The sequence below is a fragment of the Phyllostomus discolor genome, unplaced genomic scaffold (assembly GCF_004126475.2).
Source record: "Phyllostomus discolor isolate MPI-MPIP mPhyDis1 unplaced genomic scaffold, mPhyDis1.pri.v3 mPhyDis1_scaffold_20, whole genome shotgun sequence".
NCBI classification, from domain to species: Eukaryota; Metazoa; Chordata; class Mammalia; order Chiroptera; family Phyllostomidae; genus Phyllostomus; species Phyllostomus discolor.
The window spans coordinates 13,316-21,532 of record NW_023397506.1 but is presented as its reverse complement, the minus strand read 5'-3'; the positions used below and the strand labels follow the sequence as shown (position 1 = coordinate 21,532).

Genomic DNA, 8,217 nt, shown 5'->3' with positions numbered 1-8,217 from the left:
ATTTACACATGCTCCTGCATAGGAACAGAAGCATTGTTAAGGGTGGTGGGGGTAGGTTATGAGAGTGTAGAAGGAGATAAATGGCAATGGAAGGAGACTTGGGGTGGTGTATAGCCAGTATAATATACAGATGATGTATTATAGAATTATACACTTGAAATCTATATAATTTTATTAACCAATGTCACCCCAATAAATTCAATAAAAAATAAATAAGTAGGGACTTCTGGCAAGATGGAGGAATAGGCGGACGCACTGTACCTCCTCGTACAACCAAGATTAGAAAACCAATAATTTACAACAATTTACTATCAGAATAACACCCAGATCCGGCAGAGGATTTATCTGAATGGAAGTCGGGCAGCCAAGAAGTTGAAGTAGACGCGTTCATCCGGACTGGTAGGAAAAGACGAGCTGGGCGGGCGCGGGGCTGGCTCGGGTAGGCGGCGCGCGGAGGTCGGGGAAGGTTTGGCGCAAAATCGGCGCAAAAGCCATCGGGCGCGCAAGAAGGCAGCGGTGATCCCTGAGTACGCAAGCTGCGGCTGGCAGACCCAGAGGGGTAGCGATTGTGGACCAGGGCAGAACTCGCGGCCCAGAAGCCCAGACAAGGGTCTGAGTCCAGGGGAACAGAACTACCGCCATTGTTTTCTCCCGTCCCGCTCCCACCCCACCCCCACATATAACGTCACAATCTAGCGACTTGGGTGCCCAGCCCCGGTGAGCACCTAAGGCTCCGCCCCCCACCGTAACAAGAGCAACCAGACCGGAAAAAAAAAAGGAGAGACAGGGGAAAAAAAAAAACCCCATGTTTTCAACAGAGCAGATCAGTCCCCTAGGACTCATCCTTTTGAGCGACCAAGAATTAGCCAATCTATCAGATGTGCAGTTCAAAACACTGGTGATCAGAAAGCTCACAGAACTGGTGGATTTTGGACGAAATTTAGATGAAAGAATGCAGATTACCATAAAACAGATGCAGGAAGACACGCGGAGGAGAGCCAATAGTGAAAGGAAGGAATATGAGTCTCAAAACAATACAGTGGACCAGAAGGAAGATAGAATCAACCAAGAAGGAAAGCATGATGAAATAAGAATTCAAAAAATTGAGGAAAAGATTAAGAGCATCCAAGACACCTTTAAACGTTCCAATATCCGAATTATAGGGGTACCAGAATCGGAAGGGGAAAAGCAACAGATTGAGCACGTATTTGAACAAATAATAAAGGAGAACTTCCCCAACCTGGCAAAGGGAACAGTCTTCCAAGAAATCCAAGAAGCTCAGAGAGCCCCAAAGAAGTTGGACCCAAGAAGAAACACACCAAGGCACATCATAATTACATTAGCCAAGGTAAAAACGAAGGAGAGAATCCTAGAAGCAGCAAGAGGTAAGGGGACAGTCACCTACAAAGGAGTTCCCATCAGACTGTCAGCTGATTTCTCAATAGAGACCTTACAGGCAAGAAGGGGCTGGAAAGAAATATTCCAAGTCATGAAAGACAAGGACCTACATCCCAGATTGCTCTATCCAGCAAAGCTCTCATTTAGAATGGAAGGGCAGATAAAGTGCTTCTCAGATAAGGTCAAGTTAAAGGAGTTCATCATCACCAAGCCCTTATTTTATGAAATGCTAAAGGGACTTATCTAAGAAAAGAAGATAAAGAAAAGACATGTATAGTAAAAGGACAGCAAACTCACAAATATCAACAACCACACCTAAAGCAAAACCAAAAGAAACTAAGTAAACAATTAGAAGAGGAACAGAACCACAGAAATGGAGGGCACATGGAGGGTTAGCGGCAGGGGGGTGGGAGGAGGAGAGAGGGGGAAAAGGTATAGAGAATAAGTAGCATAGAATGTAGGTTGAAAATAGATAGGGGGAGGGCAAGAATAGTACGGGAAATGTAGAAACTAAAGAACTCATAAGTATGACACATGGACATGAACTAAAGGGGGAAATGTGGGTGGGAGGGGGGTACAGGGTGGAGGGGAGAGAAGGGGGGAAGTGGGACAACTGTAATAGCATAATCAATAAAATATATTTAAAAAAATAAAATAAATAAGTAAATAAAATTTAAAAAAGTGATTAAAATAAAATTAAAAAAATAAATAAGTAAAAATTTCACTAAGACACTAAAAACAGTGTTAATATAATGGGCTTTCTTAAACAATTTAAAAATTTAACATACTTATAAAACACAAGATTTTTTGACTAAGTTTTTCAGTAATACTATAAAGTTTATTTGAAGAAACAAACAGGTGAAAATAGTTAAGAGGATATGTGGATTTGCATAATTTTTAAGCTGTTGATTTATTAAAATAACTAGTGTCGGTCATTAGACTAAAATATACCAGTTTACTGTGAAATGGGCAAGTCCATATCAAGAGGACTGCATGGCACACCGCTTAGTAAAGAGGATGATGATGTACTGTGGCCAAAGAGAGTAGGATTAGATTCAACTACACATGGTCAGAGAGCTGCCATATAAAATTAATGTAATATCAACTTCAATGGGATAACAAAATGGTATACAGTACACTTAATACTAAAAATATATCTAATCTTTCTTTGCTTATTCTGAAAGAAGCTGAGAATTGATTGGAGGCTTTGGGTCACTATTCTACCAAGTTCTGTTAACTTGTAGAAATAATGCTTATGAGCACTCTGGAGAACTGGTGGCAGACAATATGGACATCTGCATATACAACAGAGACTGAGTGACTCACTAACTCTGGCTAAGAGGTAATAAACAGTTGCAATGTCAGAAAGTACTCAAAGGGATGAAAAATTAGAGGTGGTTTATTAAATAAACCAGGAAGTTCTTATAAAAATATCTATATATCATTGCTTGAAAATTGATAGATAAATGTAGCATGTCAGTCCCTTACAATTTTCATATGAAATCAAAATCAAAGTCAGAGTTTTATATATCCATGGTAAAGTGAAGCCAGGGTATCACTGTTATACCCACTTGAAAAACTTAGAAAAATGAAGTAATTATGCCTTTACTTCTGGACTCTCATACTGATGGATTTTTGTACCTATTAGTATCTTTTATGCAGAAACAAATCACCAATGTCTTATTTGTTTATTTGTATTTTGGCAATATTAGCTACTCTATTGCACAGAAGATGGCTGTAGCCAGAGGAATTTATATAACTACTGAATAGAAAGTTGCAGAACGGATTTTTATATGGATAATGATCTCTGTTACTCCTTTAAAGTGGGCGAACCAGAGAACCAAGAATCAAGATATTTTCATGTTATTCTTCTGTGTATTCAGCGAGTAGCTAAGCACACTTAATTTTTTCCCTGAGTCTTAAAAGTGTTTTCTGTGAAAAGGAAAATAAATGTTTTATTTTACCTCCTGAGAGAGCAGTGAGGACTATTGCAATGGGAAATGGGCAGTATTAGAAATTTGCTTGCAACTATGGAAAACAAACAAGCTCGACATTGTTGCTCTGGGGTAGTTTAACCAGCTGCCAACGTGAGGACTGCCACAAAGCATCGTCTTGTCTGTCCCATTGCCTGTGTGACTCTGCATGGCTGATTCCTGAACAAGGCGGTTCTATTAGAGCTCTTCGAGAGGCTGTGTCTCCTGTTGCCTGCCATTGCCTCTAACAAGAGTATTTCACACAAATTTTCTAATTCAGGTCAGTATTCCACCAACCAGTTCCAATGGATGTAGCTTTATCCTACACAAAGAATTATCTTTGGGAGACTACTCCATTAATTTTCAGAGTTGTCTGTGGGAAGTTAACTTGTGTTATCCAGAAACCCTCAAGGATGCTTTTCTAACCATGCCTCTGTACAACTGAAATGGTTTGCATGGCATGACTTTCCTTCCTAACACATTCCCTGGCAAAAGTACTGTAAAAAATGAGATGGGTCCTGTGACTTGCAGGTTTATTAATCACAGGCTTATTGTGAACACCTTCACTGATTGCTGAGGAAATCCCAGCTGCATCTAAGCATGCCATTCTCTCTGATGGAGGCAGAGTGAGTGGTTGGGTCCCAATGTGCCCTGCTTTTGGTATATGGTATGTGAGACATTGCTGCCTGGACTAGCCTTCTCACACCTCCCATTGTCCCAGTCTATTTAGTGCTCTTAGAGCACTTTCCACAATGTTGCAGTGTGTGTCCCTACAGGTAGATGGAAGATGCTGGATTATAGGCTATGTTTTATTCAACTTGGTATTTTCTCCCAGAAATTAATACAAGACTGAGTGACTGTGAAGTGTTTAGTAATAAATGCTTAGTTGGATGAATTCTCTACATAATAACTGGAATACTTTCATTAGAACATAAATTGTATCATGCCTTTTGTGTACTTAAACCATTCTAGTGGCTTCCAAGTGTACTGAAACAGATTCTAAACTCCTTGAGAGGACATGAGAGTGTATTTATACCTCTCCAGTATCATCTCTCACCATTCTCTGCCTCACAGTCTAAGCTGTAACCACACTGGTCTTCAACTTCTGGAACCAAGCCAAGGTCTTTCACAGCATAGGTCTTCACACCCACGATGTCCTCTACCTAGAATGTTCATCACCTCTCTTTTCTTATGGTTAGCTCCTTTTCATCTTTCAGACCTTAGTTTAAAGGTCATTTCCTCAGAGAGGTGCTTCCTGACCACCCCCTGTAAAGAGAATCTCTCCTCTAACTGTCTAACTGCATCCTGCTGTCTCCTTTCTCAGCATTTGTCACCATTTGTAATTAAAATTTATTTATATGTTTGTTTTCTATTTTTATGAGACTCTAAACCACATGAAGGAGGAACTATATGTATGTTTTATTTATGTCTATAAGCCTAGTAGTTAGCACATATTAGATGATCAGTGAATATTTGTCAAATGAATGAATAATAAGACACCCCTACTTCATTACCCTGATAGCAGACTTTTCGTGGACACTTGAGGATATCAATAATTTCAGTGGTTCAAAGTGTTTTTTTTCTAAGCCACTAAAGTCATATGCAAACTCACTTTGTCTGATTTACTGGTGTTTGCTATGCTGTTTAGGAAAGCTTCTGAATGACTGATGTAGGCAAATGGTGTCTAGAAATCTGAAGATTTCTTTAGACTTTAGTTATTGCCCTATGACAAAAGCAGGGAGAGACAGCACAGTATAAGGCAAGTAGCATGAGTTTGTGATGATACACTTAGGCTTACATCCTGCTTCCATGATGACCTACCTGGTAGTGACCTTGAACATGCTATTAGCTTTCTCTGAGCTGTGGTTTCTTCAAGTGTAAATAAGTGTAATACCTACCTCACTGGGTAGCTATGAGAATGAAGTAAATGCAGAGTGCCTAGAAAAATTTCCAGTATATGAAAGATATTAAAAATCATAGCTTTGATATGATTATCAAATATTGGGCCAGGAGATAATGTTATAATGACTGTCATACACAGTCATGTGTCATTTAACAATGGGAATACATTCTGAAAAATTCATTGTTAGGTGATTTCACCATGCAAACATCACAGAGTGCACTTACACAAACATGGATGGTGTAGCCTCCTTACACATCTTGGCTCTGTGGTACAGCCTATTGCTCCCAGGCTACAAACCTGTACAGCAGGTTACAGTACTGACTACTATAAACACTGTGGTATTTTTGTATCTAAACATGGAAAGGGTACAGTAAAATATGGTTAAAAGATGAAAGAATGGTATATCTGTATCAGCCAGAGCTTGCAGGACTAGAAGTTGTTCTGTGTGAGTCAATAGGTGAGTGGTGTGTGAAGGGTGAAGGACATTACTGCATTTCTGTGGATTTTATTAACACTGTCCCATAAGTCTCCACTGCTTCCTTCTCAAAGGGTCTGAAATTGAACATTAAAGCTGTGCCATTCTGCTCCATGAACAGGGATGTGGGCCAGATTGGAAATACTGAGAAGAAACTGTCTGGATAAAGCATAGATCACCATAACAACAGTCTCTTTTGGGAGAGAGTGAAAGGTGGCCTGGAGATCACTAGGACTAAGAAATCAAGATGGAGAGATAAAGGAACACAGGGACTGACCTGGCAGTGTGATTTTGACTATTACAGGTTGGTAGAGGGTCATATTAAGGAACTTTGCAGTATTCATAAAAAAAGAGGGTGTTTAACATAGAGAGGCTGTAGAACTGAGGATTCAGTAATTTGACTCTGGAAATTTGCTTTTTGTTTCTTTGACTCTATCTGGCACAAAAGGCTCTTTCTGACATCGACTTGATGAAAGAAATAAAACTAATAGGTTCTTTATGTGATTACAACCTAAAAATATTTCTGAAGTCTGGGACAGGCTGGCTGCACACGACCAGAAGCTTTCACTAAGTGGCAGTGATACTTGACACTTGTTAAGGTATCTCCCGTGGACCTGTGTCTTGTACAGGACCTGAGGTCCTCAATGAAGACTCTATAGCAATGTGCTCTGAAGACCATCAAGCTGACTCTGGGGGGCTATAGTGCCCTCTGAATGTTTAGTGCTGGGGGACAGCCCCTCTGTGCTGAACCAGGCCAGTGACTGACTGATTGGGATGTAATCTGTGCTCTCAAAAGTAAGGTGCTGTGAGTGAGGGAATCTATTACGAACCCCACAGTATTGCTTCCATCAGAGAAAAAAAATCTTCCTGAACCACATACCTTCCATTTCTTAGAAGAAATTATAATCTTATGGAACCACTGTTGTGTATGCAGTCTGTCATTAACCCAAGGGTTGCTATGTGGCACCTGACTGGTCAATATGGTAAGTACCTTATCTTTAGTAAGGCATTTCTTTATCTGAAACACAAAGCATACTATAGGCATAGACATTTTTATTTTGTTTCTTTCCTCTCCTTCCTACACATTAACTTGTTCAAAGCATTCTTCATGTCTGTATTCCTTAGGGTATAGATGATGGGATTCAGCAGGGGGGTGACAGCAGTGAAAAACATAGAGAACACCTTGTCCTCCCGGAGGCTGATGGACGGACGAGAATAAATGAAGATGCAATGTCCCAGGAACAGTGTGACTACGGTGAGGTGGGCCTGCACAGGTAGATAGGCTTTCCACCTGCCCTTGTGGACCTGCTGCCTCAGACTCACCAGGATGACAGTGTAGGACACCACAAGAACCACAAAACAGACCACAGAAATAAGCCCACTGTTGGAGATGATGAGAATCTCAATGATGTGTGTATCAGTGCAGGCCAATTTGACCACCTGAGGTACATCACAGAAGAAGTTGTCAATCTCATCAGGACCACAGTAGGGCAGCCTGATGGTGAGGGAGGTCAGGGCAATGGAGTGAATGGTCCCCCCTGTCCAGATGGTCACAGCCAGTAGCACACATACTTTCCAGTTTATCACTGTCATGTACTGCAGGGGTTTGCAGATGGCCACATAGCGATCGTAGGCCATGACAGTGAGGAGAAAGATCTCTGTGCAGGCAAATAGGTGTAGGAAGAACATTTGAGTACACAGGCATCAAAGGAAATGAGCTTCTCCTCTGACCAGGTATCTATCAGCATCTTGGGGACAGTGACTGTGGAGTGGCAGACGTCAATAAAGGACAGGTTGCTGAGGAAGAAATACATGGGGGTATGGAGCCGGCGGTCATAGGTAATAGTTATGACAATGAGGATGTTCCAATCAGTGTCAGGACATAGAGAATGAGGACCATGACGAACATGGCCACCTGCACCTTTCGATTTACGGATAAACCTTGAAGCTTAAAATATGTCACTAAAGTACTTTGATTGAGCAGGCCAGCCTCTTGCATTTTCTTTGTTGGATACTCCTGTCAAGAATTAGAAAAAACAAAACAGATCTGAATCAATTATTTGGTCACTTAATTTCTTCTATGCCCATGACTTTCCTCTGCATCTAGAATTTATGGTAAAATATTTTATTTTAAAACCCCATTCAGCATCTTAAATCATGCTGGACATATAGTAAGTGCTAAGTGTACACTCTTTTGGAATAACAGAATAGAGAATGTTGGTTTACAAAGAGATGTAAAGCAACCTTCGGTAGGAAGACAAAAAACAAGTTATTTCTCCTTCATTACTGTAATATATCAGTGCTTGGATTTAAGTTATAGAGTTTTACAGGAGAAGAAATTAAAATTCTCTTTACTTCAAGTAAGTAATTTGTCGAAGGTCACATCTATACTCACCTTGAGCACAATTTTCTTTACAGTCCTCTGACTGCATTTTCTACTAACCCAAATTATTTGCTACACTTTTGAC

The 8,217-nt window shown here is 40.4% G+C and overlaps 1 pseudogene; it reads right to left on the bottom strand.

Moving 5' to 3' along the window:
- Positions 1 to 6,782: 6,782 nt before the first annotated feature.
- Positions 6,783 to 7,748, bottom strand: LOC114489747 (annotated as a pseudogene).
- Between the last annotated feature and the right edge of the window lie 469 nt (positions 7,749 to 8,217).